We start from the raw sequence: 26,501 nt of genomic DNA, 5'->3' as shown, positions 1-26,501 counted from the left end.
GGTGCCCTCAGGTCAACAGATGGAGTCGTCCCAGTCACAGCAAAGTGGCAAGATGATGACTGCGCAAACCACCCCATCCCAGGACAGATGGAACTAATGGAGTATAGTGACACACTGGTGTCCCTGGTGACACATGGTAGACCCTGGGAAGGTGTGGCCAGATGAGGGGCCATTACACAATTTCCTGGGCAGTTCCAGGGGTATTTGGCCTTCTTCTGCGTGTTTTGTGTCAGGCCAGCAGAGGGGGCTCATCAGGCCCTGTCAAGGACAGGTGAGGACGCTGAGTTAGCATGGAGCGGGTCACCCAAACAGAACAGACACGATCTCACAGCACCCGATGCCTCCTGCTCTGACCACACTGTCAGTGCCTGATCCTCAGACTGTGCTGGCTGCACCCTGAGGAGCTGTCTCACTTCTTCCTCAGGATCTTATGGGAAAGGCTGTCGAGGTGAGATCCCTGTGAGCCCAAGAGTACCCTTAAAGAGGACATGTGTAAGGTACCTTTTTCACAGATGCCTATGGTTCGTTTCTCAACTGAGGCCGTGGACAGTAAGTCTCTCCCTAGGCCGGTGGGTCCCTATCAGCCACCCCTTGCCCCCACTCTTGTTGCATCCTGACACCAGTCACCGTGCCTCTCAGTCAGATATGAGCTCCCCAAGCTTGGGGAAGCCATCAGGACCCAAGAGAGAGGCACCACCTGGTGGAGTTGCAGCTGTTCAGAGCTGAGGTGACGGAGGGGGCTATGGCCTTCCTGTCTTCCTCACCCATATCTTCCACCCCTTCTGTCCTATTCCCCAACATCCTGGAGGAGGTGGGTGGTGCTATGACATAGAGTGCTCCCCAGAGCCCGAGGGTGCCTGTCCTTCTCCCCTGCTATGGCTACCTCTCTATGGAGCCAGTCCGAAGATGGGGCTCCAGCAGCCAAAATGACAATGGACCAAGCAGCAGTGAGGACTCTGAAGATGCCGAGTTCTCGTTTCAAGACACCCTAAATTTGAAGATAACTTATCTGGTGGAATTCCTACTCCTGAAGTATTGCATCAAGAAGCTAACTGCAAAGGCACAAATGCTCTGAGTTGGATCATCAGAGAGTACTGAGACTACTTCCTTATGATCTTCGGCCTAGCCTCTGAATCCCTGCAGCTGGTCTTTGGCATCGATATGAAGAAAGTGGATGCCAGAGACCGCTCCTATGTCCTGTCCACCACCCTGGGCCTCACCTATAATGGAACAGTGAGCGAATGGCACAGCATGCCCAAGACCGGCCTCCTGGTCATGCTGCTCATCTTGATCTTCCTGGAGGGTGACTGTGCCCTCGAGGAGGGCATATGGGAAACATTGGATGACATGGAGGTGTATACTGGGAGGGTGCATTACATCTATGGGGGAGCCTAGGGAGCTCATCACCAACACTTGGGTGCATGAACAATATGTAGTGTACTGGTAGGTTACCAACAGCTGTCCTGCTCTCTGAGAGTTCCTGTGGGTTCCCAGGGACTGCACTGAAACCAGCAAGCTGAAGGTCATGAGGCATTTGCTCAAAGTCTATACAAGGGATGCCAGTTCCCTCCCATCCCTGTGTGAAGAGGTTGAGAGCAATGAGGAAGTGGGAGCCTGAATCACAGTTGAAGCCAGGTGTGTTTCAGGCCCACACACAGTATTTTTTCCTGCTGGGCGTGAAGTGAGGCCAATTTCTCTGTGTTTCAGGAGAGAGCCATCAGCGTTATAGATACAGAAATAGGGGCCATCACATATTTAGATTTCTGTGATGACTGAGATATTGTTCTTTTCTTTGCTATAGGAACTTTTCAACTGTTCCTCTTTATAGAAGGTTTAATAACCTTCAGAATCTATTTGTGCATGATGTAGACCATACAGGTATTTTCACTAACTACTTGAAGAATGAGAGGTTTGTTTTTGTGTGACACACACTGGGACACCTTCCATCCTATTTTGTGATCCTGAACAAGATCCCATGGCATTGGAACAGGATTTCCTTGGAAATGTGAAAGAACTTAGCAGTACAACAGAGGTAGTCAAGAATTAGAGACATGAAGTAAAATTTTGTTAATTCTTGCTGTTTATCCCTTTTCGTCTGTCATTTTATGAAATAAATTCTATATGTGTACCTGAGATTTCTTGGTTCATTTCAGAAACTTGGAGACATTCTATCTGAATGTAGAACATCTCTACTCAGTTTACTGAGGCTCTCTTCTAAAAGGCCCCGTGTTAGTGGTGGGGATGAAATAGGAGGGAAACTGAGTCTGGGGCTCATGTGACCTGCACCACTCACAGCTAACTGACCGACTCAGGAGTTTGGATAAATAGAAAATGCGTTCATTAGAGGGTCGCAACCCCCATAGACACATTGGCTCTCACTCCAAAAGCCTGGCTCCCCGAAGGCTTTGCGAGGCTCAATCATATAAGGAAAGCAGCAGTCACAGAAACTGAGGAAGTGGGGATGGCCAATGCCATCTAGCTTGTCTTTTCAACCAGGGCTTGTTTCCTAGGCCACCTTGAAGGGGAGTCGAGAGGAACCATGTGTCTAGTCCTCGAATCAGCTGTAGCATCATCCTGTGACCTTGCTTCTTGGCAAAATTAGCTCATCAGGAGAGTAACTGCCTTATCAAGCAAGGGGAATGAAATGTGCTGCTTGATTACAGGAGCAGATAGTGATTTTAAGAACGGAAGACCAGCCACCTTCTCAAGTGGAACAGGAAGGTAACGTCTGAGGGAATGCCTGAGAAGCATACAGTACCCATGGGAAGAGCAGAAATGTCCTTGGGAGCAGACATTGCCCACAGAGTCCTTTGTTCATTGTGTTCCTTGGGGCTGAGGACCAGGAAGCCCTTTCTATCTTCTGAGTACCTGGAGGGGCTATTCTTGAATCAACACTATATTCTACCCCGACATAAATCCTTTATTTCACTTTCCTTGTGTCAGTCTTCCAGACAGGGTTTCTTTGTATCAGAGACTTCTTCAAGGACACTGGAATAAGGTGGACACATTTGTGCATAGAATGATCATAAAGGACTTGCAGTCATACAAGGAAGGTGGTGAGGTCACCCCTAAGTCCTACAGAATAAGCAAAATAAGGGCAGAGTTATTGGGGCTCCGGGGGAGAGCACTCAGGTGTAACTAGCCTGAGCCGTGGCCATTTGGGGCTTTGGGAAACACTGCTATGGAGATAACCTCAAAGCCTCAGGACATCCCCAACTCCCTGCTGCTGCTCAGGGTCTTCAGTAAAAGTAAAGCTTTAGAATACACTCCTTGCAAAAGCTCAGTCTGGTAAACAGATAGCATGAGAAGGAGGGTTTCTCCTCTGACCCTCTTCCATGCTCTCGGGTGCTGCAGATGACCCTCTAGCATCTCTCCTGGGAAAGCTGTTTCCTCTGCCAGTGTGTGAGGACCCTCGGAGTGAGGACTGAGGGGTCCACCAGCTGCAGAGCAGAAGGGATTGCAGAATATCTCTCTTGGAGCTACGGTCATCTCTGGGAGTCTAGGCAGGGATGTCCGAATGGGAATTCCCACACGCCTTCTCAGGGAACACTGGGAATCATTGCTTTGGGCTGATGGGCAGACACTCAGGAAGAAGAGGGTGGGGACTAGCTGGGAAAAGGTGAGGACCAGAGGAAAGACTTTAGGCCTTTCCCTTCATAACTGAACTCTACCCCTAAAGGAAGCTGTAGTGGATACCAAAAATGCTGTCAGATGTCACATCCACTGACTACTGTTCTGGAAGCCTGAAGGAAGTGAGGGCAAAGAGCAACTGCCTTACAAACAGGAAAATGTGAAAAGGACAAAGAAAAGAGCCACCTTAGGCGGGGAAACCTAACAAACTCTACCTCTACCACACGATCGAGGTCAGCATCAACAGTGATAAGCCCTGTTCATGACATGTGCGTGTCCTTCATGTAATCTGATGAACATTGTCTTTACCTCTGAGGCCCTCCTCTCATAACCATGGAGCCCCAATTTCAGTATGGGAAACTCATCAGACAAACCTCAGGCCACGGACACCCTACAAGGCACCTGACCAGTACTGCTGAACGTGGTCAAGGTCATCAAACACAAAGAGTGTCTGAGACACTCTCACAGCCAAGAGGTTATTAAGAAGACATGGCAACTCAATGTAATGTGGGATGCTGGACTGGATGCTGGAACAGAAAAAGAGGGGGAAAAAGACATCAGGTTTCAAAAGGAAACAGGAAATCTGAATACAGCATGTACTTTAGTTTATAATTCTTCCATATTAGCCCATCAGTTCTAACACATGCAACACACTAATGTTAGCTGTTAATAATAGGGCCAACTGGGTGTGGGGTACATGGGGATGCTCTGTATAAGAATGGCAAATTTTCCATAACTACAAAACTGTTCAACATAGAGTCCACTGAAATTTATTAAATTAAAGGGACACATGAGGCCTTTGCAGGGTGATGGGTATGCTTAAATAAAGCAAAATATAAAGCAAAGACAAGCACACAGAATGAGGTGGCTTGAAGCAAAACCTTCCTGACTTATCTTCGGCTCTTTGCTCACCCTAAGCCTCCAAAGCTGATTCCTCCACAAATCAGGCCGTACCTTCCTCATTAATGCCTCCACACTCTGGACGTCCTCTCCCAACCCAGGCCGAGGTCTAATTCAGCGTCCTATTTCATCTCAAGACAAAGGCAGCAGCCCCTATGGCGGGCCTGCCTCCAACTGGAGCCCGGCATGTAGGTCTCCCAAGTTGTCTTTTCAGAACAGAAGTGTGATGGTGTCATTTGTCTGCACAAAGCCTTTTGGCATAAACCAGAGGGGAAGGAGTGCCCAATGCCAGGACTTGGCTAGGAAGACCACTTGGCGCTGGCTCCATGGACTCACAGCTCCGCCATCCCTGGGCCTACTTGCAGTTGGGCAGATGGTCAGTCTCCTCAGGCCTCTGCGACCTGAGGACTCAGCTCAGGAGGCTCAGGAGCCTGTCACCTACCTGCATCCACGCAGCCTGGCACACAGTTTTCCTCATGGAGCACTCAGGAGGCACACAGTTTTCCTCACGGAGCACTCAGGAGGCACACAGTTTTCCTCACGGAGCACTCATGAAAAGAGGGCAAAAGTCATATCATCCCGAGATCCTTTAAAGAAACATTTCTTCCTACCCTATGATCTTTCCTTTAGAAGGTTCTGGTAGCTACAGACATTATCTGTGGGCACTGACACTCCCCTGTGCCTATCAGATGCTTCCAGATCATTGAAGCACTGATCCTGTTCCTGGCTGTCAAAAGACATCATCGAGTGACATCACAAGGCCTGGGGATCGCTAGGGTCGATCTGGGAAAAGACACAGCCAGGCTGCCTAACATTTTCCGGTCTTATGCAAACATCCAGGAGCAGCTCCCTACTCAATATGCATGTGAAATCACCGCCTTGGGCACATAATCCCTCTTCTGGCTGCTCTCTGGAGGAAATGCAAAAGAGGTAATTGAAATATTATAGGTAAAAAGAGGTTTGGACTTGGCGATGAGTAAGTCAAGGTGCTTTGCACCTTTAAAGAGGTTGTGTGAGCAAGGATGACTCCAAAATAACCACATGGAGGGCAGACCCTCCAATTTCAAGCCTTGATGGGGAAAATTCGTACTGTGGCCCCAGCTTCCCAGGAAACATGCCCCTGGGAGGCCAAAGGCCAGGTGTGGTGCAGGATGTTTCCCTAGGTATTCAGTACACCACTGGGGCAACAGTTCCCTGTAGAGCTTAGAAGTGTGGGCTTCCAAGTGAGTGATGGGACTTGAGGAAGTCTGGGCACCTTCCCCAGGGCAAACTCCCACAGCTCAATGTATTCTGCCTGCCCTGGTGCAGGAGCCCTGAACCTCACCCCAGTCAGGGGGACAACAACTTATACCATGTTTGCATAATCCTGTCACGTGAAATGGATCATCCTCTATAACACATAGAGTAGGAAAGATAAACCACATCAGTCAGTGTGCACCGGGATCCGAATGCGTATACTGCTTCAGAATCTTCACCCTCTGGGGAAGGCACGTCTCCGACACGCAGCGGCACTAGCCGTGCCTACTCACCACTCAGTGGGGACATGCATTCTGCACCCAGGTCACGTCCCGTATACACTCGTCAACTCTCTGAACTTCAACTATTACTGTGCCCATGTTGTAGGTTAAGAAATTGAGACATGGAGAGTTCACATGATTTTCTCAACTTTGGAGCAGTAGAATCTCCGCCAAACAGAGCTGCGTATGGTACAGCGCCCTGGCCCTGCACTGGTCTGGGCGCCTCCCCCACAATCAAGGGGCTTCCAGCTGTCTGTCTTCTTTGGTGACCTAATGCCTGACGCCTCAGGCCCCATGATTTACAGACCCCATGAAGCCACGCAGCTAGGTCTGCGAGTGTCTGACACTTGACCTGACCCTCCCACGTGACCTCTGCCAGCGCCATCAGGACCCCTTCTGACCTGAGCTGAAGACCAGGGCCCTGGAGAAGAAGAGGTCTTTCACCATGCTGTGTGAGGGTAGAGAAGATTCCACTAGGGTGTGGGTAATGGAGGTGTGGATCTCAGAAGCTGCTCTAGTTTCTGGCATGGTCCTAATGCTTCCATTTACCTGTGCAGTCTGATCGCTTCCCTTCCAACTGGCTGCATGGCCCGATGTTGTCCTGTGGCTCAAGCTGCTAGGCAGGCTGGACGTCAGGCACAGGGCTGGCCAGCAGTTTACAGCACAGTGCCTCCGGACCAGTGACTCTCATGCATCCACACTGGGTGAGGGCCTGGGGCCTTGTAGGACAGAACGTGTCTCAGCGCAGGACAAACATGGCTTTGCCTCTGATTCTGCCTTGTGGACATTCCTTGGCATCACACCCTTCATACTACCCCCGACCCAGCCCAATTTCTATTCCCACCCACAACTCAGGGACCAAGGACGATGAAGATCCGGGACCATTTACTTGCTCCCAGAGTCCCCGGACAGCTACCAGGGATATTTTCCACACAGGAGGGCAAGCGAGGCAGAAGGTCGGGTCTTTGTCAAGGAGGCTAGAGTTCCGGGAAAGCTGTGGAATGAGGCTTTTCAGGGGAGCACGACCATGCCTGAGTCCCAGTGCACCAGCCACTCAGGGAAGAGTGCCCATCCATTAACTCATTCCCTCAAGGACAGGGACCCTGATTTCTCAGGAAATCCTTGAAGACCATGGGGATAAAACACGTTGTTCTCAGTGGTCAAATGTGCTGGGAGAAATCTGCAGGATGCTAGCTGCCTGTTACAGGTGGACGTTTCTCCATGATCCAAAGGCACTTCTCAGAGCAACTCCATTTCAGACACTCCTCTCAAAACCAAGACATACCATCTGTCCAGTCTGGCAGATGCCACTTCTCAGTTTCATTATGAACAACCACCCATGAGAAATGCGCAGTATCTCAAAAGCCCCAAACTGCGCTGGCTCAGTCCATTTACAGTGGAGTGCTCTCCCCTGGAAGCCTACCTCATCTCCCCTTCTTTGACTTGTTCTAGAGGACTTAGGGGACACTTCAGCACCTTCCTATATGACTGCAGTCCCTACACAATCGTTCTGTGTGTGGGTCTCTCCTGCTTATCCTAGTCTCCTCACCACTAGCACAGGGCCTTCCAGAGGACAGGGGCTCAGTGAACGTGTGGGGAATAAGTGAACCCCTGAGCCGGCATCTTCTTTATTCTCATGAAATGCTTCCCACTTTCTTGAATGAACTAAGCAAATGCAGCTATATGCAAATGTTTCATACAATGACAGACGAGAAAAGATAAGATGCAGGAATTAACAAAGTTTGACTTTTATTTCTGTACTTCTTGACCACCACGGATTTCCTTGGAAATCCTGTTCCAATGTCATTGATCTATTTCAGGCTCACAAACTAGGATGGAGGGTGTCCCAATTTATGTTACACAATAGCAAAACTCTCACTCTTGAACAGGTTAGTAATAATATATGTATGGTCAATGTCACACACAAACTTAGATGCTACTGATTTTCAACCCTGTATTAAAAGAAATGAAAATTGAAAAATTCTTATAGGTAAGGAAGATGAATATTTAAATCATCACAGGAGTCAAAGATAATACTACAATTTTCACTATAATTTTCCCTGGCACTAGCGGCTCTCTCCTCATACGCGGAGTGAAAAATAGGCCTCACTCCATGCCCAGAAGGTGAAGATGCTGGATGTGAGTCTGAAATGTGCCTCTCTGCAAGTGTGGCTCAGGCTTCTTCTTCCTCGTCACTCAAAGCCTCTTCAAACAGAGTTGAGAAGAAACTGGGATTCTTACTTTTGAGATTGTGCAAATACTCTAGGACCTTCGGCTTGCTGATTTCAGCATGGGCCCTGGGACCCCACAGGAACTCGTAGCGAGTAGGATCGCTGTTGGCGACCTGCCGGTACACCACATACTGTTCCCGCACCCAAACACTGGTGATGAGCTCCCTGGGCTCCCCGTAGATGCAATGCCCCCTGCCATCATACAGCCCCATGACATTCAGGGATTTCTAGACTTCCTCCTCAGGGGCACAGTCGCCCTCCAGGAGGATCAAGCACAGGAGAGTGACCAGGAGCCCTGTCTTGGGCAAGCAGTGCCCACCATCATAGGTGAGGCCCAGAGTGGTACCCAGGAAATAAATGTCGTTGCTGGGGTCGACTTCCTTCACCTCAATGCCAAAGAGCAGCCTCAGGCACCGCGAGGCTTGGCTGAAGATCTCAGGGAAGTGGTCCTGGTGCTCCTTAATGACATGACTCAGCATCTCTGACTTGGTGGTTGGCTCCTTTGTGCGATACTTTAGGAGAAGGAACGCCACCAGGTCAACCATCTTCAAACGCAGTGCCTCCTTCTGGGAGGACTTGGTATCTTCAGAGTCCTCCCTGGTGCTCCTCCCCCCTCATCTTTGTTACTGGGGCACTCTTTCTTCATTTGGCTCAATGGAACGGCCTCCCTGGCAGTGGGGGAAGGACAGGCACTCTCCGGGCCCTGGGGGGGACTAGATGCCACATCAGCAGCAACTTCCTCTGGGCTATCTGACAGCACAGAGGAAGAGGAAGATAAGGAGGAAGAGAAGGATACAGCCTCTTCCTCCTCAACCCCAAGCAGCTGCTCTTCCACTAAGCCCTGTCTCTCTCTTGGATCCACATCATCTTCCCCCTGCTTGGAGAGCTCATTCATCTGACTGATAGACATGGTGACTCTTGATGAGACAGCGACAGGAGTGTGGGTGGATGGTGTTGGGTGGTGACCCACGCCTGGGGGAGAAAGAGAGTGTCAGCGACCTCACCTGAGAAATGCACCTCAGGCGGCTCTGAGAAAGGCGACTCACAGGTCTCCTCTTTAGGGTGCTCTCGGGCCTTACAGCAGTCTCCTGTTTGGGCATCTGCTCTAAGAACCTGAAGCAACAAGTGACCTGGCTCTTCAGGGTGCAGCTGGCACAGTCCATGCTCATGGGCTGACAGCACGGTGGGTATATTTGGAGACTGTGCAATCTCTTTTCTTAAAGGGTGGGGGTCTCACTGGGTACACATTCAGAGCGGCCACCTCACCTTAATTCCTGGCACTCCTGACCTGCCTCTGCTATGTGCCATCAGAACACGTACCTCATCAGACCAAGTCCTGCACCTACTGGAACCAGAAGCCCCCGCAAGACAAAACAAAACAGATGTCCAGCAAAGCCTGGGGCCCCAGACTCTTCCGGGAAGGTAGTCCTCTCCTTGCTCATTCAGGGTGCCCATGTTTCCCCCACCAGGGCCTGGCCTCTTGTCCCCTGCTGGCCTGAGGCAAGTCATTGAGAAGTGGTACACATACCCCTGAGACTCAACAGAAGGAATTGTGGGGCCTCACATCTCATTGCACGTTCAGAGCCTCGCATGGGTCAACGAGGGGTCAATGAAGGGTTACATCCATTTATCCAGGGACACGTTCCCATCATACGGCCCCTTGAACCCCTGCAGGTCCTAGACAACGCCCTCCCTTTACTGAGCCCACTCTACTTAGAACCAGGCCCCCTCTCCATTAGACACTGGAAGAGGAACTGAGCAGAGCCAATCAACACACTGTTCCCAGTTTCCCCACAGGTGACAGAGCAGGCAGGCCAGGCCAGGCTCCCAAGTGTTCCAGCTCTCCTCAGTGCTCACCTTGATTCCTGTCAGGGCCTGGGATACCCCCCATGCTGACCTGAGTGCAGGCCCCAGACCAGGGCCCTCCCCTCCCTGAGAACACCGATCTGGGACTGAGGAAGTGCTTGGCTTGAAAGCACTGCCCAGGGTTTCCAGGGCTGATAGTCAAAGCACGGCAGACTTCTCTAGGGCCCCCTCTTTGTTCTCTGGTGAACTCACTCGTCCCTCAGGATCATCACCTTCATTGTTAGCAGGATCTGGGCGTCCTCTCTCTGTGGACCAGATGTGGCTTCCAAGAATGGGCTGACGTCATCCTTACACACAAAGATCCTCACCTTCCTGAGAGTTCTGAGACAAAATGAGATGAAGCCAAAATTGCTCCCCACTCCACGGTCCCCAAAGTCACCCAGGACCAACAGCATGCTGGCCTATCTTTTCTGGGGCACAGAATCCCTTTATATTGTTGTCCAGCAGAGACTTGTCTCTATTCTTGCTTGGTCCTGGACCGACCCTCTACTGACCTGATTTCACCCTGAGTTACTGTCCTGAATGAGAAAACATCCCAGGAAGCATGTCACAAAGGCAAAGCACGTCACATCCAGTTACCCCTGTCTGGGGCCTCCCGGATGAGGATGGGGATACCCAGATGCTGTGGAGTCTCATTCTTTCTCAGAGAGCAGGTAGCTACAGTTCTCCCCAAATAAATGTTCTGACCCTTCCAACCCTGGCAGAACCTCGACTCCTCTATTCACGACTGGAACTCATCCCTTCCGACCAAGGCCACCACCTTCCTGAAGACACTGGGAATGTGAGGGGGAACCACCTCCGCACATGCATGTCAGGAGTCTCCCAGGCCTACCAACAGCACAGAGTGAGTTTCAGTGGGTCCCCGTGGTCCTGGGCCATGGTAACCTCAGTCCACCCCAGGCTACACCTGTCACTCACGGAGGGCCTGGGCCCTTTCCCTTCTGCTGCGTTGAGGGTGCAGAGGGGAGGCCAAGGCACCATGTCGCTTAGACTACCACACAATGAGGAAGTGGGGGAGAAATCTCCTTCAGACTTCTTTCCAGGCCACCCAGAGCTGACAGCAAGGGTTTTCTGGTATATTTTGCGGGGAGTGTTTCTGCATAGTGTGGAACCCCCAGGCTTACCTCAGTGTACTCACCTTGAAGCCTCTACGGCCTTTGACTCGGCGCCCCCAGATGAAAGGAGCTACACCTCTCAGACCAAGGCCCTCCTCTCACTGAGACCTGTGAGGTGGACTTCAGACACATCTTCCTTCTACCATGCCCCTAACAATCCAGCTATGTCATTAGGACCTGAGCCCACTGGTCCGTTGTTGTCTGGGTGGGTGGGGCCCTCATGCCTGCCTCAAAGCCCACACTGTGTTTACTGACAGCGCCTGGGACCTCGCCCCTTGTTGCCCTGTGTCCAGCTCCATCAGGCCAATGCCCTCATCTCCCTTAGCCACCCCTCAGGCAGAAGCATAAAAACAACCAAAGGCACTCCCTTGCGATGAGGCTCCCCTGTGCTGATGGCAGGGACAGGGCACAGTGGGGCCTCTTTAATGTGTGCTGCGGGTTTCCTCTGTCCTTCCTCAGTCCTCATCTTGGATAGTGGCAAGTCTAGACGCACTTCCTCTGCCTACCTGGATGCGGATCCCTCAGACCTCTGGTGCCAGTGTCCCTTCTCCTCCCTTAGGGTCCTCCCCTCGACTCCCAGCTGGACCTTGGCCCACTCCTTTGTCCCTTTGGGACCCTCCTCCTCATACCAAGTCTCCAGTCTTTCCCAAAACTGGAGTTGGAATCCAGGACATGCATCAAAGCTCATGACACCATGGGCCATCCAGGACTTACTCAGTCCTCCCTCTGTGTCTTCATCCTCAACCCTGGTAGGGTCTGGGCCCTCCCTTCTGCCAACCTGAGGCCCTGCTACTTACACCAAGTCCTTTCACCTCTCAGGTCAGGATGCAATATTCAGAAAACAATGTATGTAGTCCTCTTGCCCTGGGGTCTGCCCGGGTCATATCAGGGGCAGACTTCTGTGGAGTACCCTCCGTTGTGGGTCCTGGGTTCTCTCAGTCCTCCTTCAAGGCCTTCAACTTTGCCTGGCAAATCCTGGACCTCCCTCTTACAACTCGAGCCCTGCTCTGCCACCGAGCCCTCCCAGCCTCACACACCGGGTGCAGACGGCTGGACATGCCACTCAGGGTCCTCCCTCTGGATCACACAGGGCTGGCTGTTCTGTGGTAGAGGGTCTGCTAAGTCCTTTGCCAATGTCCACACTGTGATACCAGCCAGAAGCATTGCTCCTTATTCCAAGCATCCCCAGTCCCACAGTCCCCGATGCAGAAGTCAGGAACCGCCACGTGTGTTCATGTCCCCTCCTGGTCCACCCCCCAGAAGCCCTGCTAGATGTGCCTCTGTTCTGGCGTGCAGGGTCCCTCAGTCTCATGTAGGGTCCTCACCTTGTCTCCGGCAGGTCCTGGGCACTCCCTCTGCTGACCTGAGTTGCTCCCCTCAGACCATGTCCTTGACTCCTGGAGTCTCTATGGAGGTGGGGGTTGGGTGGGATTGGGGTAGTTTTCCGCCCGACAGCCCAGCCCCAGGGACTCTCCATGCTGCCAGCGGGGGCAACCTGGATTCTGTGTGGGTCTTTGATCTCCCTCAGGGCCGTACCTTGAATTTTACCGGACTAGGCTCCTTCCCTGTTCCAACCTAAGCCGCCTCCCAGATGCGGTCCTCACCTCACTCAGACTTCCTTAGAGGAAGTCAGTGCATCTCACATTGAGGCAGCATTTTGGGGGTCTCCCAGGGCTGTCAGTAGGGGCACAGATCAGTTCCTTCATGTTCCTGCTGTCCTCTGATCCCCATCTCCACCCGGTGGAATCTGGACCACCATCCTCTGCTGTGCTGAGTCTGTGCCCCTCAGACCAAAGCCCTGACTCCTGGAGTTCGCGGAGGAGGTGTTGGTGGGGTGCTCAGACTGACAGACCTGACCGGGGATCTCAGAGCTGGCAGTAGTGCCTGGAGAGATTCTGCAAAGCCCTCAGTTCTGGGGCGGGCGGATCCCTCAGTCCTCACTCCAGGGTCCTCTCAACCCTGGAGGAGAACACTGCAGTCCCATGACAGATGCCACAGGGGCAGCTGCAGCACCCATGACCGTGGGGGAGGGGTCAGAGGAGAAACCTCCCTTCTCATAGCTTCTCTTTACGAGTCCCACTGAGACTTTGGAAACAGTGTTTCCTAAAGGTTCACTTTTTACTGGAGACGCTCAGCAGCTGCAAGGAATTTGGGAGGTGCTGAAGATTTGCAGTAATCTACCTTTGCCTTTGGAGTGCACGCATTTCACTTTTTGATTTTCATTCATAGTAATACGTTTTACTTCTCTACCTAGTGTGTGTGCACTATATCTATCTATATCTCTACATCTATCTATCTATCTATCTATCTATCTATCTATCTATCTATCTATCTATCTACCTATCATCTATCTATCTATCTATCTATCTATACATATATATATATCAACAATATAGATAGATGTTCTTATATACCCATATATATCCATACCATGCAATAAACATGTATGTATGCATGCATATTTGTCATGTATATTATACGTGATATACTGTGTAAAGTATTTGATGAAAGGATACTTGCTATTCTACTTCTGTTCTTCCTATTCTATTAAGGTAATAATTTTTGAAAGGCCAGTCCTCACCCACTAAGATGGTTTCATGTGTTTGTTAACACAGACTCTGGAGTCTGCATTAATTTTCCTATCGTTCCTGTTCTCCTGGTACTGTCCCAATGCTACTGGCATGTGTCATCTGAGGGCTTCAGATATATGCAGTGAAGTCGGGAAAGGAGTTTAAAATCTTTCCTCATACCATCCTGTGATCTGCACCATGCAGCCTACCGCCCCTCCCAACTACCTGCTCCCGCACCCTACCCAAAACACAATACCAGCTCACCAGGCTTCAGTCTCCCCCAGGGCTTTCCCTGTTTTTTGTTTGTTTGTTTGTTTGTTTAGATTCGGTTGTTCATATTCAGTGTTTATTTAAAGACTATTTATTAGAGCACTTTTAGGTGCACAAAAATATAAAGAGGAAGGTATGGAGATTTCCCAGTAAGCTTCTGCTACCACGCATGCACGGCCTCCCCTATTATCAACACCTCCACCAGACTGGTACATTTGGAATAGTTGATGAGCCTACGTTGATACATTATCACCCAACGTCCATTGTTTACATTCTGGTTCAAGCTTAGTTTTGTGCATTCCATGGGTTTGGACAATGGTGTAATGGCATTTATCTATCATTAGAGTATCATACAGAGTATCTTTACTGTCCTAAAAATCCTCCTCTGTGGTCTGCTTATTCATTTCTCCCCCTTCAGCTTTTGGCAACCATTGATCTTTGTACTGTCTCCATAATTTTGCCTTTACAAAATATTATATAGTTTGAATCATACAGTACATAAACTCTTCAGATTGCCTCTTTTCACATAATATGCATTTAAGGCTCTTCTGTTTTTGTTTTGTTTTGTTTTGTTTTTTCATGGCTTGATAGCTCCTTTCTTTTTAGCACTAAATAATATTACAAACTCTGGATTCCAGCAGTTTATTCATCATTCTCTTAGTGAAGGACATCTAGGTGGCATCTGTTTTGGCCATTATTAGTAAGCTACTATAAATATCTGTGTGCAGGTTTTTATGTGGACATAGTTTCAATTCCTTTGGGCAATACCCATATGACTGCCAGATGATATGGTAAGAGTATGCTCTGATTTTTAAGGAATTGCCAAACTGTCATCCAAAATGGCTGTAACTTTTTGCATTCTCACCAGCAATGAATGGGAGTTCCTGTTGCTCCACATCCTTACCAGTATTTGGCATTGCCACTGTACTAGATTTTGGGCATTCTTGTATGTGTGTAGTTATTGGGTTTTTTTTTTGCGTGCCATTATCAAGTGACATCTCAAGCCACAGGATGACTGGCGTTAAGTGGGAAAAAGGTACAACCCGGCTAACTTTACATGGTTTTTCTCAATGCATCATAAGCCTCCATAACACTTTGAGACAGCTACCTATAATAAATCTACATTTACATGGTTAGGTTCACCTTCTCTGGGAACCCATGCCACTCCTCTCCTGATCAGGACCTGCTTCTTGTGTAAGGGATAGGGGAGGGATTGCTGGATCCCCAGAGGCAGGTGGTTAGGAGAGGAGCATGCTCTCTCCTTTTGAGGGTCTTCTAGCATAGCCAGGGACTCCCGCCTTCACCCCGTTCCCCTGATTCCAGGGGCCTCAACTACTCAATACTCCTCATGCTTTGCTTCCAAGGCCTAGGGTAACCCCCTCACCACACTATACTCACTGCAGGTGCCCAGAATCCCAATCTGCTCCTCCTCTTTGTATCAAAAATTAGCGTTGGAGGACTCTGTGAGGAAAGCTGTCCAGGAAAACATAACCATCTGGCTTGTTTGTAAAGTCCTCTCTGCCTAGTGGTTGAATATGGGAGTGGGAAGCCTGTAGGGGAGCCAGGGAGGACCACAGGAAGTCATCGTTCAAATGAATGGTAGTGTCATGGGGACTAGTGGGACAGCTCTGGACATGGCCTCAAAATGGAGGAAGAGAGGAAGAACTGGATCCAGGGGAAGGATAGAGAAGAGGCAGAGAGGACCAAAGCAGAGATGAACCACCCCTAGGTTTCTGACCTGACTTGAGGTGGGTAGCATTTGCATGTCCAGAGGCCCTTCTCCTGGGATAAGAAGAAGGAAAGGCATGATAGCCCTGGAATGGGCAAGGCTGTTGGCCTGTGGTACAGCACAGCTGCAGAGGGCAGGAAGACAGTGTCCGTCTTGAGCAGACTGGCTGCATTACACAGCAGAGACCTCTCTGGTGATGTATAGTAGTTCTATCACAGAGCCAACCCTGTATCATCACTGGAGTGCAAGGTCACTTTAATTAAGAGCTCGCTGAGGCATGCTGGGCCATGCATGCAGGATTTCACAGCCTCAAACAGGGACAAGGAGATATGCAGCAGATCTCTGACAAGGTTGTGTCTACCCCAAAGGGATTTGGGGCCCGGATTTCAATAGGCAGACTTGCCAGAAATCTTCTATCTAATTGTGATGACTCTCTGGCTGCAAAGTCTCTGGCCTGGGACACCCATCACCTGCAGATCCTGCCTATGGAGCTAGAAATGTACGGTTTAGGGAAAGACATAAGAACATTTCCCTAAAGTGGTGGTGCCAGGATGCTTTTAAGGTTAGATATTTTCTGGTGGAAACAATACCAACAGTGTCTTTAAAATCCACGTTAATGGTGGTTGAGAGCTCACCATAGGCCAGTTCACTCAGCATGACCCAGGGATCGTTTCCTCACAGCCTCCTAACGTCCTCTTGAGCTGGCATCTTCAAAGTTCAGTGTGTTTGTTGGATGGTTCATATTTTAGAGTCCGCATATTAAAGGTGTGAATTTACTCATGGTAGCTCAGAGGCCATCCTCACTTGGTTTTCATCTTTACTGTAGCCTACACTGTGTTTCTGTCCCAGGATTCCTCTAACAATATTGACACAATTTTTGGGACAGACTTTCCTGTGCCTCTGGACAGCACCATCCCTATCAAAGGCACAGAGCCTTTCCATGTCTCTTAATGGTTCAAGCCCACTGTCAGGTCCCAAGAGGCCTTGCTCACCACCCCACCTTCAACTCCTCCAGGCTTGACTGCGCTTCTCCCTCAGGTAGTCTGCACATCACACCTGCTTGACTGCCACCCTCCCTCTGACTTGGTCCCTTGTGCTCACACAATGAAATCAGTTCCCCTTCAGTGTGGGGATACAATTCAGCCTACATGTACTCAACGGCTTCCATATGAAAGTAATTTTGATGTGTTTCCCTGATAAGATTTTAAAGAGTTTTTTTCTTATTAAAAAGAGAGCTGGCAGCAGAGCCACACCATGTTGGAACAGGCAGAGGGAGCCAATAGAATGCCCCTGAACTCTGATGTCTGGTTCCATCTTTGTATCTTGATAACCTCAATATCATTTCCCATTTACATTTGTTAACTCATTGCTCTGTTTCATGACATGGTGCCCTCATTACATGTTTAATTTTGAAAATATTCAAACATACTCAACAGTAGAGAAAAGTACAACAACCTCTGAGTGCCTATCACCCAAGGTCAGTGATATTATGCCTTAACTGCTTCATTCATTCTTTTCTTGTTTTTCTTCCTCTCTCCCACCCTTCCTTCTTTCTTTTTTTTAATTTGTTTGTTTGTTTGTTTTACTTTTGGGATGAAGCTCTTTGCCTCAAATCCCAGACATCAAGTCAGCTCACTCCTACAAAGGTGGAAACTCTGAAAAATAAGGACTTTTTATAAACATGATTCTTATCGACCAGACAAACCAACAATCCTTTGTATCATCTAATAATCATTTCATAGTAAGATTTCTGCAATTGCCCCAAATATTTCTTTGCTTGTAATGTATCTAAACTAGATTCATACATTGCATTTTCTCATGTCCCTTAATTCTTTCTCTCCCTCCTTAATGAGTAGAAAGTATATAAATCATAAGCTTAGAACTATTTTCCACAGGGATGAGAGTTAACAATTCTGAAACCACCATATGCATATATACTGGAACTGGCCAATTATTTATATGTATGGCGGGAGTTGGGAGCCAGAATTCTCACTGTTGGAGTAGATGGTTTCAGATAAGAAAAGACAGTAAACTAGAGGTCCTTTGTGGTAATGGATTAGAGCTTGAGACATCAATATGGACTCATGTTTAGCTTAATATACACACAGATAGTGACATATATATTTATGAATCTTGGTATATATACAGGTTAATATAAACACTTAAATTTACTTTGTCTCTCAACTGAGACAGTTAGAAGCAAAGACTCTGGTAGCAATGAGCACACCAATTGCCTACATCGAGGTTTCTAATACCATTCTGCAATAAAAGGAAGCAGAATCCACAGGGAGGTGGTTTGTTCTATGACTGCAGTAGGGAATATGCAAGATGGGTTTGCAGCATCTTGTAATGGGAGAATATAAGGACGTGCTGAAAAAAATACGATAGAGGTAGATTAAAGGGATATAAGAGCCAACTTAAAGAACTTACAGTGACTTACCAGGCAAGAAAAAGCTAAACGAGTTCATCAGCTCCAAACCATTATTACAGGAAATATTAGGGAGACTTCTTTAAGAGGTAGATAAAAAAGATCAGAAATATAAATATTAAAATGGCAATAACTACATATCTGTCAACAGTTGCTCTAAATGTAAACGGATTAAATGTTCCAACCAAAAGACAGGGTGGCTGAATGGATAAGAAAACAAAACCCTTACATATGCCTACAAAAGACTTACTTCAGATCGAAAGACACACAGACTGAAAATAAAGGGTTGGAAAAAGATAATTCATGAAAAAGGAAACAAACAAACAAACAGAAAGCTGGGGTAGCAATACTTATACCAGACAAAATAGACTTTAAAACAAAGGCTGTAACAAGAAACAAAGAAGAACCCAATAATCCTACTTCTGGGTATTTATCCAAACAAACCCAAAATACTACTTAAAAGAGACATGTAAATTTACATGTTAATTGCAGTAAAATTTACAATAGCTGAGATATGGAAGCAACCTGGATGTCCATCCATCAATGATGAATGGATAAAGAAAAGGTGATAAATATACACAACGGAATATTACTCATCCATAAAAGAAGAATGAGGAATGACGTTAGAAGTGTGGTAGTGTTAGGGATCCCATTGATCTCTCCCTTTGAAATGACAACAAATCGAACAGCTACAATCCAAAAGAAAACACCCAGCTAACACACAAACACCTCCGAGGGATCTGTGCACCAGAGCATCTGAAAAGGTGAGTGAGTTGGGTGAGCAAGGGAGGAGGAAATGTAGAGGAGCAGGGACCAGTGCTGGAGACCTGTGCCTCAGACTCAGCCTGGAGCTCCCTGTGGTACTCGGGGAGAAGGGAGAAATAAGGTTGTGGCATGTATTCTCTGTAGCTCCAAGCATTCCTGCCTGAGCAATCAGCATATTCTACAGCGGCAGAACCCAGGGATCAGGGCAGAGACCAGGGCAGAGATGACATACAGAGTTACAACAGCTGTATTCTAGTGGCCAACAGTGCCCAGCAGAAGATTAGCCCACAGAGCCTGGCCAAATCCCCCAACCTCCCCAGAGCTCACTTCTCTACACCCTCCCAGAGCTAGCAGTGGGCCCTGGGGGAAACTACAGCAGTGAATGTTGGGCTGCAGAGCAGGAAGTCTACCACAGTTGAGGAGACACACAGAGCATCTGGTCCTGGTGGCTGGGGTGGAGATACAGAGGCCAGGTGGCTACGGCCTGGTGGTCAGTGTTATTGGAAGGAAAACAACCACAGGCACACCAGTGGAGTCTCTCACCCCACCCCAACCCCACCCACCCAGGCTGATCAAGGCAGAGGTACTGGGACACCTCAGGTAGCACCGACAGTCCATCTGGCTGATGGGACAGCACTGGTACTTCAGGGGCCCTTCAGATGCTTAGAACTCCATTGCCCATCACATTCCTCATGGGGGTGGATCCCTGGGATTGAAGAGGCCTAGTCACAGAGGAGACACATACCTCCCTGGGGAATAAAGGGCTTTTTAAAAATTATTTTATTTTATTATTAGTTTCAAGTATATAGTACATTGGTTAGACATTTATATAGTTTATAAAACAATGGCTCTCCACCTAGCCATTACATTAATGATAACTACATTCCCTATGCCATGTTCCCCATCCCCATGATCAGCTATCAACTACTAATTAATGATATCTGGTAACCACTAGCCTATAGTCCATGTCCATGAGTCTCGGTTTGTTTGTCCTGCCCCTTTGTTGCTTTTAGGTTTCTATCCCACATATAAGTGATATCATGTGATTTTCAATTTTTTGTGTCTGGCTTATTTTGCTTAGCATGATTATTTCAAGATCCATCCATGTTGTTGCAAATGGCCGTATTTCATCTCTTCTTATAGCTGAGTAACATTCCATTACTCAGCTATATATGTACCATGGCTTCTTTAGCCAGTCATCGATCGTAAGACATTTCAGTTGCTTCCATGTCCTGGCCACTGTAAATAATGCTACTATGAATATCGGTGTGCAAATATCTGTTTGGATATGAGTTTTCAAGACTTTGGGGTAAATACCCAGTAGAGGGATTGCTGGATCATATTGTAGATCAATTCTTAGTTTTTTGAAGGAGTTCCATACTGTTTTCCATAGTGGCTGTACCAATTTGTAGTCCCACCAGCAATATACAAGGGTCCCTTTTTCTCCACATCCTCTCCAGTACTTGGTATTACCTGTCCTGTTGATGATAGCTATTCTAACAGGTGTGAGATAGTATCTCGTTATGGTTTTGATTTGCATTTCCCTAATAGCTAGCAATCTTTTTGTATATTTGTTGGCCATTTGCACGTCCTCTAGGGAGAAGTGTCTGTCAGGTCCTCTGCTCATTTTTTGATTGGATCATTTGCTTTGTTTTGTTGTTGTTATTGAGTCGTATGAGTTCTTTGTATATTTTGGATATTAGGCCCTTATCAGAGGTGTTGCTTGCAAATATATTTTCCCATTCGGATTGTTGTCTCTTTACCTTGTCGATGGTTTCTTTTACTCTAGTAATGAAGTGTCAGAAAAGGAAGTGGAAAAATCAATTCCTTTTATAATTGCAACAAAAAGAATAAAATACCTGGGAACAAACCTAACGAAGCATGGGGAAGGACCTATACACTGAAAACTATAAGTCATTATGAAAAGAAATTGAAGAAGACATAAAGAAGTGGAAAGATATTCCGTGTTCATGGATTGGAAGAAGCAATATAGTTAAAATGATCACATTACCAAAAGCAATATACAGATTTAATGGAATCTCCATCAAAATCTCAATGGCATTTTTTAAAGAAATAGAACAAAAAATCCCTTCAGATTTGTATGGAAATTAAAAAGACCTCAAATAATCAAAGCAATCCTGAGGAAAAGGAACGAGGCTGGAAGTATCACATTGCTAGACTTCAAATTATACTACAAGGTGACAATAATCAAAACGGCATGGTATTGGCAGAAATAGAGACACGCAGACCAACGGAACAGAACTGAGAGTCCAGAAATAAAGCCCCATGTATATGAGCAAATAATTTTCCACAAAGGAGCCAACAAACATACAATAGAGAACAGAACGCCTCTTCAATAGATGATACTGGGAAAACTGGAAAGCCACATGCAAAAGAATGAAACTGGACTGCTATCTGTTACCAAGGACAAAAATTATCTCAAAATGGACCAGAGACCTACATATAAGTCCTGAAACAGTAAATTGCATAAAAGAAAACATTGGTACTGAACTCATAGACCTTGGATTTTGAGAGAATTTTATGAATTTGACCTCAAAGGCAAGGGAAGTAAAAGCAAAAATAGATGGGACTATATCAAACTAAGATGCTTCTGCATAGCAAAAGAAACCATCAACAAAACAAAGAGGCAACCAACTAAATAGAAGATATTTGCAAAAAAAAAAAACCCTCCAATAAGGGGCATATATCAAAAATATACAAAGAACTCATACAAATCAACAACAACAACAAAACAAATAATCCAACAAAAAAAAATGGGCAGAGAACTTTTACAGACACTTCTCCCAAGAAGACAGACAAATGGTCAAGAGACATATGAAAAGATGCTTGACTTCACTAGCTATTAGATAATCCAAATCAAAATCACAATGAGATATCATTTCACACTTGTTACAACAGCTGTCATTACCAGGACAAGGAACATGTGTTGGAGAGGTCATGGGGTAAAAGGAACCCTCACACACTGCTGGTGGGAATGTTAACTGGTATAGCCAGTATGGAAAACAGTATTGGGATTATTCAAAAAATTAAGAATAGAATTATCATAAGACCCAGTAATCCCTCTTCTGGGTATCTACCCAACAAATTTAAAAATATTTATTCATAAATATATATGCACCCCAATGTTCATTGCAGCATTATTCATGGTGACCAAGACATGGAAACAATCGAAATGCCCTTCAATAGATGATTGGATAAAGATGTGCTACATATATACAATGGAATGTTATTCAACCATAGGAAAAGATGAAATACTGCTTTTTGCAACAACATGGATGGATCTTGAGATAATCATGCTGAGCAAATTAAGTCAGACAGAAAAAGTTTAGAACAATATGATTTCACTCATATGTGAGATATAAAACTGAAAGCAACAAATGAACAAAACAAACAAACACAGACTCATGGACATGGACATCACTTCAGTAGTTATCAGAGAAAAAAGGGGGAGGGGGAGAGGTAGATAAGGGTAAAGGTGGTCAAATAGATGATGTCAGAAGGAAATTTAACTCTAGGTGGTGAACTCACAATGCAATATACATATGACGTATTGTCGAACTATACACTTGAAACCTTTACAATTTTATTAAACAATGTCACCCCATTAAATTTAATTTAAAAAAGAAAACAAAAGAATGAAATCTTCACATCTGCAACAATACAGATGGGCCCAGACGGTATTGTGTTGAGTGAAGTAAGGCAGAGAAAGACAAATGCTGTATGATTTCACTTACATTTGGAATAGAAAGAACAGAATAAACAAACAAACACAATAGAAACAAACTCATAGCTACATAGAACATTTTGATGCCTGTCATATGTGAGTGGGGTTGGGGGATGGGTGAAAAAGAGGAAGGGATTAATAAGGACAAATTGGCCATTAAAAAATAATCATGTTGATGTAAAGGATAGCATGCAGAATACAGTCAATAATATTGTAATGACTATGTATGGTGTCAGATAGGCACCAGATTTATTGGGGTGATCACTTTGTACATTATACAAATGTCGTATAAATCACCATGTTGTACACCGAAACTAATATAATACTGTATGCTAACTTAAACTGACATTTCCTGAAAAATTTTAAAAAAAGAATTTCCAGTGACCAAAGATAGAACAAATTATTCCAAAAACAAAACAAAACAAAAAAAGCAGGATTGGATTGCCATCCATAACAAACAATAAATATCCATGAGGTCATACTAAGATAAATCAATGGCTGAATAATTTCATAAATGTAGGAGAACAGACAAATATTCCATGGAGTGGGACTCTAAATCATTTATATAGATACCCGCCCCCCAAGGAGGTGGAGAACAATAATCACTCCTTAAATATGAGTTATGGTAGTGTCTTCCTTCTAGAAAGTACAATATGGCAAGGGGGAGCCAACAGTAACTTTATAGAGGAGAAACCTGAGAAACACTACCTTAGTCAAATGATCAAGGTCAACATCAACAGTGATGAATCATGATGATAATAAGTACTCCTAAAACGATGTGATGAAAATGGAACTTCATCTTTCTGGTCTTCTTCCTACCCCAAAACCACTGTTCTAGTCTAACTATGGGGAAAAACCTCAGACCAATTCCAGATAAGGGCCATTCAACAAAATAAATAACCAGTACTTCTCAGGACTGTCAAAGTCATTAAAAACAAGGAAAGCATGAAAAACTGCCACAGCCAAGAGAAGCCTAAGCACACACGATGACTAAAATAACGTGATATCATAGATGGGATTCTGGAACAATGAAAGACTTCTGGTTTGTAAGATATGACAAATGCATCACATTAATGTATGATGAAAATGAAAGGGGGGACTAGCTGTTGGGCCTATGGGAGCTCTCTGAACAGTTTTTGCCAACTTTTTTCAAATTGAAGACAACCCTCAAATAAAAAGTTTGTTTGTCTGTTTGTTTTGAAAGGCACTGTAAAGAGAAAGAGAGAAAGCCACAGAGAGGGAGAAAATATTTTAAAGCCTATATCTGATAAAGGACTCATGTCCCAAATGAATAAAGAACTTTTAACATTAGAAAAAAAAGAAACAAGCCAGTAAAAAATATGTAACTGAATTAAATATACTCCACCAAAGAAGATAGATCACCAAAAAAGCATACAAAAGATGCTCAGCATCATTTTTCATCAGAAAAATGCAAATGTCAACTGAAAAAAGAGTTAACTATAAACCTATAAGAATGACTAAAGTCTCCAAATCTGAAAATACCAAATTTTGGAGAGGATGTTGAATGTTCCTTCAATGCTAGTAGGAAAAAAAATGGTACAGTCACTTTAGAAGAGTTTGGCAGTTTCTTATAAATATAAACATAGACTTACTTTTAGACTAAGTGAATTTGGGCTCTATAAAACACACCAAAATCAGTTTTATCTAAGTGAATTTTGGGTCTATAAAACACAGCAAAATTGTACATGAATATTTAGAGCTGTTTTATTCATAATCATCAACCAAAACTTCCTTCAAGAGATGAATCTATAATAACTAAACACTGGTACAACCACAAACCGAAACTTGTATTCAAAGCTCAAGTCACCCTCAGGAAAAGGCGGTGTCGAAATTTAGTTCTGTCAAACAGTCAAGGAGTACTCATCATCAACTTGTGACAACTTCTCCAAAGCACACAAAAAGATAGGCAGTTGTTCAACTCATCCTCCCAGGATTCTTTGCTTTATTCAAGATCCAGATGAGGGATTCCCATGAAAAGAACTCTTTAAACAAGTTTGTTCACATAGTAGAAAATGTTATATATATGTTACATATTCTTATATATATTATTACATATATATGGCATATTCAACACAACAGTGAATTAAATGAACAACCGGCCTATAACCAAGAAATAAAAAATAGGATTTAACGTTAGGGAAAAAAATTGATTATAATTCCCTATATTCACGGTAGTGTAGAAAAAATATTTGAATATGTCAATGAGTACAGAGAGAGCCTCAGAAAAAAATTCAATATGAGGATAAAAACTTTTAGCAAACTAAGCCTAAATGGAACTTCCATTTCCTGAAATTGACAGCAGCCTACTATATACGAAATGTTAGAAGCATTCCCATTAATGGCAGGAACAAGTCAGAGATGAAGGCTGTCTCCTCTTCTACTCAAATAAACCAGAACACCAAGTCAGAGCTGTGGCTGTCAAAGTAAATAAGAGGGATGAATATGGAAAAGAAACAAATAGTATCTGTCAATATGATCAGCTATCTAGAAAATGTAAAGGAATAGACACATGGATTATTCAAATGCATAAGAGCCTGCAGGAAAAGAGTATATGGAATATCACTAGAGTCAAACCAAGAACCTCGCCACACAAAAGCAAACACCAATTGGAACATGTAATACAAAAGATCCTATTCATCACAACGATAAAATCCGAAGTTTACTAAGAAGCAGCTTAATAAAAATATTCAAGATCTTTATGAAGGAATCTAAGGAAGTTTACTGATAGATTCAGATAAAGAAAAGTCCCAAATAAATGGAGCAGTTACCATATTCATCCATGGGAAATCAAATATTGTAAATATGTTAATTCTACTTAAATTGTTTACAGATTTAGTGCCTTATTGGCAGTTGCCAAAATGACAATTTAAGCTTGGGCTGCTGTCTTCTGCTTCTTACACATACCTGGAAAAATATAAAAGAAACTGGGTGTTTTAGGAGGTGGTTCAACAAAAAAAAAATCTAAACAAGGAAAATAAGAACAGCCTGGGGTTGGGGGCACAGGGAAACAAGTAGGTGGAGGGGCAGTAGGCCGAACGATGCAGAACACAGCATGGGTAGGAGGGAAGATTTTAAACTCTTGTCACTACTTCATTGCACAAATCTGAGACACTCAGACTGCACATGCCAGTGGCCCTGGGGCAATACCTGGACAGCGGAAATGTTTGGGGGATTGAGGTATTTGACTCCAGTGCTTGTGCTGATAACTTCCATGGTGGGTGAGGGCTGACCTTTCAAAATTATTATTTTAATAAAATATAAAGAATAGACTAGAAGTAGAATAGAGAGAATCAGAGCGAATCATGCAAAGTAAGAGTAATTATTCTTTCATCAAATAACATAGTATATTAAGTATAAACATATGTGACATAAACAGGCATGCATACATATGCGTTTAGGTACATTGTATGTATATATGGGTGTATAAGAACGTCTACTCTATATTTAGTGTGTATATATATATATATATATATATATATAATGTACACACACTAGGTAGAGGTGTAAAATGTATCGCTAGGAATCAAAAAGTGAAATATCTGCACTCAAAAAGCAAAGGTAGTTAACAGCAAACCGGCAGGACCTCCCGAATTCCCTGCTGCTGCTCAGCGTCGACAGTAAAAAGAAAACCTTTAGAACACACAGTTTCCAAAGTCTCAGTCAGACTGGTGAAGAGAAACTATGAGAAGGGAGGTTTCTCCTCTGACCCTCCCC

General features: G+C 45.4%; 2 pseudogenes; one reads left to right on the top strand and one right to left on the bottom strand.

Annotated features, from left to right (window-relative positions):
• The first annotated feature begins 875 nt into the window (after window positions 1-875).
• LOC107507531 lies at window positions 876-1,709 on the top strand (annotated as a pseudogene).
• A 6,511-nt stretch (window positions 1,710-8,220) lies between these two features.
• Window positions 8,221-9,328, bottom strand: LOC107508059 (annotated as a pseudogene).
• Window positions 9,329-26,501: the final 17,173 nt, after the last annotated feature.

The sequence above is a fragment of the Rousettus aegyptiacus genome, unplaced genomic scaffold, assembly GCF_014176215.1.
Source record: "Rousettus aegyptiacus isolate mRouAeg1 unplaced genomic scaffold, mRouAeg1.p scaffold_m13_p_24, whole genome shotgun sequence".
Lineage (NCBI taxonomy): Eukaryota > Metazoa > Chordata > Mammalia > Chiroptera > Pteropodidae > Rousettus > Rousettus aegyptiacus.
This window is presented reverse-complemented; position numbering and strand designations above follow the sequence as displayed.